Below are 13,444 nucleotides of genomic sequence, written 5' to 3'. Positions count from 1 at the left end.
TATTGTATTGTATTTTATTACAGGTCATCTCTCAGTGATTGAATGAACTTCGAATCCTCCTGATAAAGCATTTCACCCGATAAACGACCTCATACTTTAGGGGGAAACTGTTATAGACATTTTTGTGCCTTACAACATGAAGCATGAAATGTCCATAATCTAAGGGATCCAAAGTCCCTAAACATGTTGTTCCTACCCCTAGAGGAACAAGGTCAGCAAACCACAGCACTGAATAACAGTTCTCCACCTGAAAACACTCAAAAACAAGGCAATTCTGGATCATGTCAACTGCTCCACTGATCATCTACGCTGAATGTCAAGTGCTCCACTCTGTACCTACGCTGAATGTCAACTGCAAAGAAGGCCACCTGTACTGAGCGTACTTGGACAAGTGGAACAGTCATTCCTCAAGGTGTCAGCGCCCAGGAAGCTTCCAAAATGACACTTGGATCAAGGAATTCGACTGGTGATGAGTAAGAGGGTATAGATCTCCAAGTGGAAGCAAGAACCTCCAAGTGGACTCAAGAACTAAAGAATAACTGAAGTGAGAGAGGACACTAGTCAGCTCTCAAGCTGACTCATCCTTTCTCCAAAAATCCTATATATAGAGCTCTCTCATGAGGTCTAAGGAGGCTGGAATATTGTGAATGTAAGGAAGTGTTGTTGGTTTGAGTTTAGAGCTATTGGGTGATTTGCTTTGAAGGAGGTGAAGAGGAGATTTATTTCTGCTGGGAAGGTGATGCTGGATTGGGCCTCTTATGGTTGTATCACTTCCTAAACTTTACTTCTTCCATTAATAAAGCATTTGAGGTTCTTCTATATGCATGTGTCTCAATGATGTATTGTCATACTTGTGTATTTGATTTATTCTAATCCTTGAATCAATTATGAATGTATGCTTCTTGTAGTTTCCCTCTCTTGCCATTTTGCAGGATCTTGGTGTAGCTGGGCCAGTGAAAGAGTAAGGAGCTAGGAGCAAGCAGCAAGGAGAGAAGATTGGATCAACCATTAGCGAAAGACATCGGTTAGTGGACCTCTTTCTCCCCTATTTTACTTTCATAAAGAAGAAATCTTAGATAGCTTTGATTCGATTGTTGCTGAGGTACTATCACCCTTAGAGTGGGATAGGGTCATTCCGTATTGGATACTTTTCCCAACAACAAGATGATGAGCACACCACCATGTTTTTTGAGTTTCTGAGGTATGTACTATATCTTAAAGATGAGAAGGCTCAATTTAAGATATTTTTCAATGGATTTCCTTTAGCATTTAGAGATCTGATAAAGTATGATAAGCCTTGGTCGCTTGAGGAAGTTATTGGGAAATTGAATCATTGTTACGAGAATTCAAAGCGTAGGACAAAATATCAACAAGGTTAGAAAGGGAAATATAAATCTAAAAGTAAATGGAAACTAAAATGAAAAATCTCATAGGATGCAGGTGAGAAAGAAAATATTCCAGCTTACAAGAATTTTAACGGGTCACAACATGGAGGGCAGAAGAATAAAGGTTATGGTACAAGACAGTTGGAGTGCTGTACATGTGGTAAGGAGCACATTAAGATGGATTGTATATAGAATCATGGTGGTGGGAATGATATTGGTAGTGTATAGGAAGCGAAAATGGGTGGGGATGTTGGGCAGAGCATTCCACAAATTTATTCATCGCTGGCTAACAGGGAGGTAGAGAACCATGAAACTATTATTGAGATGGACTATAAGCTTTGTGATCAAGTCTTTTCCATTTTGATTGACCCTAAATGTAATTATAGTTATGCTAGTCCTGACTTGGTTGATAAGTGTGATTTGAATAAAGAAATGCATGCCTAATCCTCGTTAGCGCAATTGGTTATAGGTACAAAGAAGAGAGTGTATCATTGGGTAAGAGATTATGCATTCGAGTTAAATGGTATTATTGCCTCAACATGTTTGAATGTAGTGTAATTGGGTTCATATAATATTATTTTGGGTATGGACTAGATGTACATTCATAGGGCTAGAGTGGATTGTTATGAAAAATCCATTGAGTGTTTGGATGACAATGGAGAATAGAGAATCTTGTTGGGTAAGAAGAAGGAAACATCGTTTATAATGGTGAGAACTAAACAAGAAGAGCACAGTCGCAGAGAAGGGTGTTTTTTAATTGCATTGCATCTTTCCAGTGAAAAAGGTAAGGATGTTGAGGATGTATAGGTATTGAGTAGGTACCCAATATTACAATAGTTTTTTAGGATGTATTTCCATTAGAGATTTAAGAGTTTCTTCCTCATAGAGAAGTGGAATTTTTCATTAAGCTGGTACCAGACGAAGCACCAACATCAAAGGAACTGTATTGCATGAGCACCCTAGATTTAGTATGTTATGAAAGCATCTCACAAAAAGATAGAAAAGATAGATCATTGCCTTCGAATTCAGCCTCTTCGAGGGGACAACCTCTTTTACATTACACAAACGAGCAATTCTTAGATGATTCAAATGACAAAACCTCCTTTCTATCTATAGGAGTCTAAGGGTTCACAATATAACCACGTTGACCAAACAATAATAATATAAAGGCAAAAAAATAACAATAGACGGATTCTATGGGGCACAATAATAACAATATGGGGACAATTGGGGCACAATAATAACAATAAGGGATAAAACAACAATAGTAATTGGGTAATCACTAGTATTATAGGGACATAACATGCCTTTCTCCTTCTAAAAAGTGTTTTCCTCAATGCTTGAGTAGTTCTAGATTCTTATGTATAAATTTCTCATCCTCCCATGTGGAATCTTCAACAGGTAAGTTCTTCCACTTGATGAGATGCTCTGAAATTGATCAATTTTGTAGCTGTCAAGTTGTTGTTTCTTTGACTGCTTCATGTTCCAATATGACTTTTCCTTCCTCATCAAGTCCCAGAAATATTGTTTGAACTAGAATATTGTCACCTATAACCTTATTTAAGCATAAAACATGGAAAGTTGGGTGCACTCGGGAAGCTGCAGGAAGCTCCAATTTGTATGCCATAGTACCTATCTTTTGCAACACCTTGTATGAACCATAATACTTTGGTGAAAATTTACTATCGTTCTTAGCTTGCCTGTGGGACATTTATTTATATGGTTGTAGCCTTAGGAATACCCAATCACCTACACCAAAACTTCTTTCGCTGCATTGTTGATCTGCCTGTTGTTTCATTCCATTCTGCGCAAAGGTGAGGTTATCCTTTAAGAGTTAGAGAACTTGTTGTTGATGCTTGATGTGATCTTTCACTGCTTGAAACTTCAATTTTTCTCTTAAATATGATGTGATGGATGGTGGATCATATCCATAAAGTACCATAAATGGGGTCATTTTTGTTGCCACATGGAAGGAAGTGTTATACCACCATTTAGCCAGAGGCAACCATTTGACCCATTGTGTCTGTTTAAGAGATACAAAAGAACCAAGATATCCTTCCAAACATTTGTTTACGATCTCAGTTTCCCCATCATATTGATGATGATAAGATGTGCTATGAGCTAACTGAGTACGAAGACAAGAAAATAATTTTGTCCAAAACTTTCTAGTGAAAATGGGATCTCTATGACTTACAAAAATCTTCGGGTTTCCACATAGATTTTTAATTGTTTGCATAAATGTATTAAAAACTATACTCACTTTAAATGGATGAGATAATGCAAAAAAGTGTGCATACCTAGTAATTCTATCAATTACCACTATGATAACACTCTTTCCTTTGGACTTAGGTAAACCTGTGATAAAATCCATTGAAACCTCCTCCCAATGTTGGCTTGGAATGAATAAAGGTTGTAATAGTCTTGGGGTCTTAATTGTTTCAACTTTATTTTGTTGGAAAACCAAACATTCCACCACAAACTTTTGAATATTTGATTTAAGGTCATCCCCAAAAAAATCCTTCTTAACCTTGTGGTAGGTTTTTAGAGATCCTGAGTGCCCTCCTAAGGGAGAGGTGTGCAATTCCCTAAGAATCTTTTGTTTGAGTTGGGAATTCTTACTTAGGTATAACCAATCCTTGTACCATAGAAAATCATTTTTCCAGCTAAATGTATCAGATGTATTGGGATGTCGTTGTATCTTCTGAATGAGTGTCCACACTTCCTTGTCATTTTTCCATTCATCCCTTGCTTTGTTTATCCAATCTAGCTGGATAATAAAAATGATGGAAATAAATGCTTCCACATCCTCATTCTTTCTTGAGAGTGCATCTGCCACAACATTTTATTCTCTTTTTTGTAGATGATTTCAAAGTAATAACCCAACATCTTTGTGACACATTTTTGTTGCTCTTCTGAAGATAATCTCTATTCTAAAAAGTATTTAAGACTGTCATGATATGTTTTTACCTTGAAATATCTTCCCATTAGGTAGGGTCGCCATTTCTTAAGTTCATGCAATATTTCAAACATTTCCTTCTGATAAATAGATTTTTGTAGATAATTTATTCTGATTTGATAAATTTTGAAAGCAATGGGTCATTCTTCTTGCATTAAAACAACACCAATTCCATTTCCTTAGGCATCACATTCCACAATAAATATTTTTGTGAAGTTCGGTGTAGCTAAGACTGGTGCTTGGCACATTACCTCTTTAAGATGTTCAAAGGCCTTTATTTCTTCGAGAGTCCATGAAAATGAATCTTTCTTCAATAATGTTGTTAGAGTTGCTACTATTCTCCCATAATTCTTAACAAAGTTAGGATAATACCCTGTCAACCTGAAAAATCCTCGTAGATGCATTATGGATGTGGGGATTTTCCATTCGTTAATGGTTTTAATTTTGCTAGGGTCTACATTTACAGCTTCATGAGATACAATATGACCTAGATATTCCACCTCTTGTACTCCAAAGAAACATTTGGAGATTTTTTCATATTCCACCTCCTATACTCTAAAGAAACAAGACTTGTTGTAGATTAGTATATCTCAAAAAATACTAACACACATTTTCTAAGGAAGGGTTTGAAAATGGAATTCATCAAACATTGAAATGTAGAATGTGAATTAGTAAGGCCAAAAGGCATGACAAAAAATTTGTAATGACCCTCATGAGTTCTAAATGTTTTTTTTGCAATGTCTTTAGTCTTTAGTCTAATTTCTTGATATCCTCAATGAAGATCCAACTTTGTGAAGTAAATTGATCCATGCAATTCATCCAATAATTCACCAATGATAGGAATGGTTAATTTATCTTTAATAGTGAGCTTGTTGATCTCCCTATAATCTTGAGACATCCGCCATAATGCATCGTTCTTGTGAACCAATACTAATGGAGAAAAGAAAGAACTTTGACTAGGTTTAATTATACAAACCTCTATCATTTCTCCAACCATATGTTCAGTTTCACTCTTTCGGACATAGGGATATCTGTAAGGTCTGATGTTTGTAGGAACACTTCCTGGAATGAAATTAATGGTATGATCGTGATCACGAATAGGTGGGAGGACATTGGGAGTCTCAAATACCTTGGAATGATTCTCCAAGACATTTTGGAGATCTAGAGAAATGGATGATTTCAATGTGGGAACTTCTAGTGAACATAATCGTGCAATTATGCCTCGTTGTTCTCTCTTTATAAGCTTTGTCATTTTGTTAGAGCTGATTATCTTTCCTAGTTTCCCTATGATACCCCTTAATTCAACTTCCTTTCATTCTAAATAGAATTTCATGAAAATTTCTTGAAAATTAAAAGCTATTGTACCTAAGGATTGTAGCCATTGGACTCTTAGTACAAAATTAGCACCACCTATTGAAATGGAAATCATTTATCTATTCAATACATACTCTCCCATGGATAGCTTGATATTATGGCACTTATATGAGCAATTTATGGTTCCCCCACTTGAAAACATCACTCGACACTATGGTGTTAGATATAGGAAGCAATTCAATTCCTTCGTTATCTTACAATGAATAAAATTATGGGTACTTCCCGAATCAATCAACACTATTACCTTTTTCTTATCGATATGCCCTTTTATCTTAGTAGTTTGAGGAGTCATAATTCTAACCAATGCATTACAAGATATGGTCATATTCATTTCTTCTTTTTCTAGGTTTTTTTCCTGGTGTATATCTTCTTCTCTTGTTCATTTTCTTTCTCCTCTTCACAATCTATGTCAAATAATTTCTGCTTGGCACACTTATGACCTTTAGTGTATTTTCTATCACAACTGTAACAAAGCCATTTTTCTCTTTTTTCATCCAATTTTTATGGTGTCAACCTTGTAGGTTGTGGATGGCTAGGGACAACAACACATCCATCTTTATTATTGTGAGTGGTAGGCTTCCTTGTTGCCATAATTTTACTTTCCATTTTCCTTGCCAACCTAAATGCCTTCTCCAATGAATCTAGTTCCCAAAGGTGAAACTCATGTTGTATGTTATCTTTTAAAGTCCCTATGAACACATCAATCCTATGCTCCTCTAGAATATGTTTTACCCTTATATTCAATTTTTGGAAGTCCTCGATGCGCTCCATCATTGAACTCCTTTGTTTGAGATTGATCAATTGGCTAAAAAAGGTGTTCCTTTTTGTATCCTCATAATGTGATATGATTTCATCCGTCAAAATATTTCAAGTGACAATTTGTTTACGAGAGAAAAGCCATCGATACTATACAAACTGATTTGATTCCAAATATAAAGTTGCAATGCGTACCTTTTATGTGTTTTACACATTATGGAGATCGAACCATTGCTCCATCTGTAGTATCCATGTTCTGGGATCCTTGCCATCAAACTTCCTCATATCGATCTTTCAGAAATGGTGGTTTTTTGATCCAATGTTAGAGTCTATGAAATCATGATTAACATTTATTTTATTCTCATCATGAGTTTCCTTTACTACCCTTTCACCATTAGTAAGCATTTCATGTTGAAACTTTGTTGAATCTCTCTTCAAATATTACATGCCTTTCTTTAAATCATCCATGCTAGATTCCACACCATCCATCTTAGCTTCCACGTCACCCATCTTAGCTTCCACACCTTTCTTTAGGTCGTCCATCTTAGCTTTTACATATTTCTTTAAACAATCCATCTTATTTTCTAATAATTTTTGTGCGAGTTAAATTTGTGGCAATTGGTCTCGTAATTTTGATATATCATGTTGCATTTATTCCTCTTATTCATGATTCGTTCTAGAGATTTCAGGTTTCTTACCAGGCGATTCCATTTTCTTTCTTTGGGGCATAAATTACCAATAATAATGCTTCACTATGCCGTTTGAATTGCTTCAAACGAATCCTTCAAACCAAGCCTATGCAAAAATTAAAAAAAATAAATACACACCTTTTTCTCACTTTGTAGGAGCTCAATCTTGAATTTGATGTATATCTGCAACTTTTGATATCCTAGGTCTAAAATTTCTTCCTACAATAATCCTCTGAGTAGTATTTCTAACCCCACAAGTCTGATAAAGATTGTATTCTCCAATGAATAGTTATTCCAAATCCCCCATGATGACCCCAGTATAGACTGGTTCAGTAGAGCGAACTTGTACGATGAAAATAATACCAAGAAAAACTACATTCGGTACTCTTTCTGTAAGTTCTTACTAAAATTCAATCTGATGCTCAGAGCGAATGCTATGATGATTTTCCGAAGGTGCCCTATTTGGAATGTAATTTGGGGGTCTACAAAAACCCTAACTTTGTCAGATTATACCTCTGAAAATATAGGGAGACAGGATCTAAAATTTATAGCCGCAGTTCAGATCGATTTCTTCTAAAATGGGTATTTTTTTTAGCTTCTGAAACTTTGTAGAGAAATAGTTATAGCAAAAATTCCACAATTCCCTCTTTTACATGAAATTCTAGAGCTTGCAAAAACCCTAACTTCCGTAGGTCATATCTCCCAAATATAGCGAGACAAAATCTGAAATTTGGACGCATGGTTTAGCAAGATTTAGTCTCAAATGGGTTTTTTTTAGCTTTTGAAATGTCTCAGAAAAGTGGTTATAGAAAAAATTCAACAATGACCTCTTTGGAGTAGTGAAACCCTAGAATCCAAAGCTTTGATACCAAATGTTATGAAACCGGCTCACAAAAAGATAGAAAGGATAGATCAATGCCTTAGCATTCAGTCTGTTCGAGGGGGCAACCTCCTTTACATTACACAAATGAACAATTCTTGAATGATTCAAATGACAAAACCTCGTTTGTATTGATAGGAGTCTAAGGGGTCACATTATAACCAAGCCAACTTAACAATAATAATATAGAGGCACAAAAATAACAATAGAGGGATTCTATGGGGCACAATAATAACAATATAGGGACAATAGGGGCACAAAAATAACAATAATGGATATAAAAAATAATAGTGATTGGGGAATCAATAGTATTATAGGGACCCAACATGGTAGAGGTGAATTTACAGTTAAAGGAAATGATTCAAAACAGATACATTAGGCCAAGTGTATCATCTTTGGGACCACTAATGTTCTTTGTGAAGAAGAAGGATGGTATTCTCAAATTGTGTATTGATTACAAGAATTTGAATAAGGTAAAAATAAGGAAAAAGTACCCATTACTTATAATTGATGACTTTTTCAATCAGTTGAAGTGAGCAACAATGTTCTCAAAGATTTATGAAAGATCAGGATACCATCATGTATGCATCAAGGAAGAGGGCATATACAAGACAACTTTGAAGACAATGTATGTGAATTATGAGTTTGTTGTAGTTCCATTTAGTTTGACTAATGCTATAGCTATGTTTATGTGCTTGACGAATAATGTATTACATCCTTACCTGCACAAGTTTGTTATTGTATTCATTGATGACATCCTCATATATTCTAAAAATGAGGAAGAGCATGTTGAGCAGTTAAGAAAAATGTTGATATTACTCAGAGAGCATCAATTGTATTTCAAGCTTAGGAAATGTAATTTCTTTTAGAAATAGATACATTACTTGGGATATGTTGCTTCCAAGGAAGGTATAACAGTGAATCTAGAGAAGATAAGAGCTATCATGGTGTATCTAGCTTCTAGAAAATTGGATGAGGTAAGGTCATTTATTGGTTTAGTAGGTTATCATAAGAGGTTCATTAGGAAATTCCCTCACATTGCATATTCGATTACATCACTCTAGAGGCAAGTTAAGAAATTTGAATGGAAAGAGGAATGTGAAGCAAGTTTTGAGAAATTGAAGAGTTGTTGACAAACACTCTAGTGTTAAAGATAACATATCCAGAAAAAAAAAATTTGGTGTCTACAAATGGTTCCAATATAGGAGTTGGTGGAGTCCTTATCCATGAAGGACAAGGAGTGTGTTATGAGTCATGGAAACTGAATGAGCATGAGCAAAATAATTCGACACATGATCTTGAGTTGGAAGCGGTCATCCATGAATTGAATATGTGGAGATATTATATTTTTGGTAGGTTGTCCATCTTGATGAGCGATCACATTGGATTGAGATACTTGTTTGACCAATCAAATTTGAATGCCATAAAAGCGATATGGTTGGCAACTGTTAGTGAGTTTAAATTTGAGATTAGGTACATTAAGGGTAATGAGAATAGGGTTACAAATGCTCTTAGTAGGAAAGTACAGGTGAATCACCTAACAACTATGAGTTATTATGGGATAGACTTAGAGGATCATAACTTACATGCAGGGGAATAGGATGGAAAGTACATAGATCTTATGCACAAGTTACAATAGGGTGCATATGGTTAGCATGTGGACTATCATCTTACAAAAGATTGTCTTGTGAGATTTAGGGACAAGATATATGTGTTAGAAAAAAATGAGCTGAAGAAGGCTATCTTGTGCAAGTTTCGTGCAAAACCTTATTCAGGTCACTCAAGATAAAAGAAGACATCGATAGTAGTGAAGAAGTTTTATGATTGATCGAATCTCAAAATTGAGGTCATAGACTTTGTGGCTAGATGTTTGGATTGTAAGGAGGTGAAAGCTAAATGTAAGAATCCAGGTGGACTACTATAGGTGATTCTGATTCTAGAGTGGAAGTTGGCATTCACTTCCATGTATTCCATGAGACGTTTATCGAGGACATCTAGACAACATGATTCCATCATGGTTGTGGTGGACAGGTTAACTAAGGTATTGCACTTATTACCAAAGAAGTTTTCTTATTTAGCTAGTGATCTGGCAAAGGTATTCATCGGAGATGTAATGAGGTTGCAAGGTGTTCTATGGAATATTTTGTGACATAGGGATGCTAAGTTCACTTCCCAATTTTTGAAGGAGTTGTTTGCAACTTTGTGGATAGAGTTGGCCTTTAGTACAAATTATCATCCGAAGAAAAATTTATAGATAGAGACGGTCAATGGGATATTACATAACATGTTGAGGATGTATGTGATGCATAAACAAAGGATATGGGAGGAGTACCCTTCATTAGTTGATTTTTATTACAATAATGGGTACGAGGAGTCATTATGGATCACTCTATTTGAAACTATATGGGCAGAGTTGTAATACAACAATTAGTTGGAATGATGATGTGAATAGGGTGTTGATAGGATAGAACATGTTTCCAGAGATGTAACATGTAATGCAAGTTATCAAGCAGAATGTAAAGGTAACATAAGAGAAATAAAAAATTTATGTAGATCAAAATAGGTTTTTTAAGGAGTTCTAGGTTCGGGAATAAACATATTTGCGCATCAAGCCTAAAAAGGGCTCCTTGAGCATTAGATCATGTGCCAAGGTGGTAACTCAATTTTACAGACCATTCTTGAAACGATTGGACTATTAGCCTATCAACTTGCAATGCCTCTGACTATGAAAGTCCATGATTTTTTCCATGTGTCATTACCTAAGAAGTATGTTAAATATGTTGATCATATGATTCAATGGTATGTATTGCTAGCTGAGCTGGATGGAGAATTATAGCAAAAACCTTACCGTATATTGTAGAAACGTATGCCCAGGCTCTGAAACCGAGCAATTGAGTAGTTTAAAGTGCATTGGAATCACTTTGGGCCTGATGAAACGACATGGGAGATGGAGATTAAATATGAGCTATGTATCATTTTCTATTAACAAGTTCACTGAGTTTTTCTGGTATATGTTTTTGTGTGATGTTTTGGTATATGCTGATATGTATATGGATGTAAATACCACCATGAGTTGCGTTATAATGCTCTAATAAGTGGTATGGACATCATGTCATTATTGTTTCCATGTTGGTTTGCTTCTCAGTAGGTTGGTCATTGTAAATACTTCATCAAGCTATGTTATAATCCTCCATGGGTAGTATGTTTTGCTTTCACCAATCTTATTGGTTTTAGGTGTCAATGAACACCAAGGATGGTGTTCCCCCAAGGTGGCGGGTTTTGTTACAACCCTAGTCAAAATTCCATGTAATAAATTTAATAAAGGCAAAACAATAACCAAGGTCATTGGAAATCTATCCCAAGTTGAATGTTGTGCAAAACAACCTAGTGTGGGTGTTCATCTGGTTTATTATGGCTAAGGGAAATGCCAAATTAAATGGCAAAGGATTTAAAAAAGAATGAGGAATTGATTGACATTTTATTTATGAAAATGACAGAAATTAGTAGAAAAGGAAGGTGAAATGTCACAGGCTGCAAGTGAGGAGGAAAATGAGGAAAATAATAAAAAATTGAAGAAAATAGAGGTCCCATTAACGAAGTAGTCTCTGATGATCGGTTGGTACCTTTTTCCGATTTAGTTTTGGAGCTCTCTTTCTATTTTATCTCTTTCACACTCTCAGAAACATAGAGTTTTGTTGGAGAACTCTAGCATTGGATCAAGAAAGCAAAGGAAGGACCAAGAAGGAAAAGATCAAGAAATGAAGAACAACATCTAGTAGCTATAGCGAGATTATTTACAGGTATCGATTTCATGTGTGATTTCCTTGTGATTTTTTGCATGCATAGTAAATGCATGTGTGTATTTGGTTCTCCTGTCATTGGTGTGGGTTTTTCTAGGTGCAACTGTATTCTTCAACCTTACCTTGCCATTTTTGAATAGCCATGATGTGATGTGTTCTATTGTATTCGATTGAGCTATACTACTGAATGGTTTCAAAACTGAGAGAGGTGATCTCTAAAAAAAATACCACAAGGCCTGGGAATCGTTGGACCGAACTAGGATTACTGTAAAGCCATATTGTTTGTTCCTCGATGGGCCTAGGAATTCTCAACCAATGGATGGTGGGAGATATAATAAATGCTAGATATGTGCGCCCTGAATCATGCCTACGAATCCTTGACTGGTGAATGGCAGGATAAAAAGTAAATCCTACAGGGTGGAGTCATGATTAGGCCTATGAATCATTGACCGTTTCATGGCGAGATATATGGTAAATCCCAAGAACTAGGAGATAAGAAACTTCCTTATGGTATAGGTGGAGAAATCTAGTGGTATCCATGTTTGTTTAGGGCTTATTGATCCTGTGGGGTTTTCAGTAAAGCATGATGAAACCTAGTTTGGTTTGCTCCTGAGTCCCACATTCATGCTTGGAATATGGAATAGGGGTGATTGGCTAAAAGATATATTTGGTTTAGCCAATCTATGATCAGGTGGTTCATGGAAGTCCCATTGCTAGTTACATTTTTCATTCATTAATAAGAGTTATATATCATTTGTATATCATGTGTAAATGTATTGGCTTATATGTCGATTTTATGGTTGTTATATCCTTATATTTTTCTCTGTTGTATGCTAGTTATGAGTATGTTTTATGGTAGACTTAATGTATGGTTTCCTTCATGTTTTGAGTAGTGTTAGAAATTACAACGAATATATGGCCCAATATATGATAATGCAACTATTGTGACAATGCAACAATGATTCTTTACAAATCTGAGATAAGTATGAGACCCCTATTTTCAGATCCGTCGTTATGACATGTAGACTACATATTTGTGACATGTTTTGACAAAATTCTTGTCATGGCTAGTATGGGTCCAGTCAAGTCATTAGTCAAGTCTTTGCATTAGTACCTTTTTTCAACATCATTTATCATTGTTGAAGGTTTCATGAAGTTCTGGGCAGTGGCCCGAGTCTTGGCCCTGAATCTGTAGCTCAAAATCCGGGGTCATTGGCCCAAACTAGTTGAAAATGTTCACAATTGCTGGCATGCCCATGCAGTAGGAGTGACTAGAAGGGCTTAGGTGCATGCATATATTGTAATGGGAGTGGATGGGGGTCGACATTAGTGAAATGTCAAGTTTCCTCAGGGGTTGGTCACATGGAAGTTGGTTGGCTCTTGAAGGTTTTGTAGCATGTGTGGAAGATTAGAACGATTTTGTTTCTTCGGTTTTGGGTAGAAGTATCCATTTATAGAATCAAAAATAAAATTATAACAATATTAAACATGCAAAAAAATGAACAATAACTTGAACATGACATGCGTAGTACATGATATACATTTTCTCGAACATGTGGTAAACATATAAGCTACAGGTCATGAACGCATATTTGATAATAAAC

Source organism: Pinus tabuliformis, chromosome 5_1 (assembly GCF_031772625.1).
Source record: "Pinus tabuliformis cultivar Carrire ecotype Pingquan chromosome 5_1, CPIR1, whole genome shotgun sequence".
Taxonomy (NCBI): domain Eukaryota; kingdom Viridiplantae; phylum Streptophyta; class Pinopsida; order Pinales; family Pinaceae; genus Pinus; species Pinus tabuliformis.
This window is presented reverse-complemented; position numbering follows the sequence as displayed.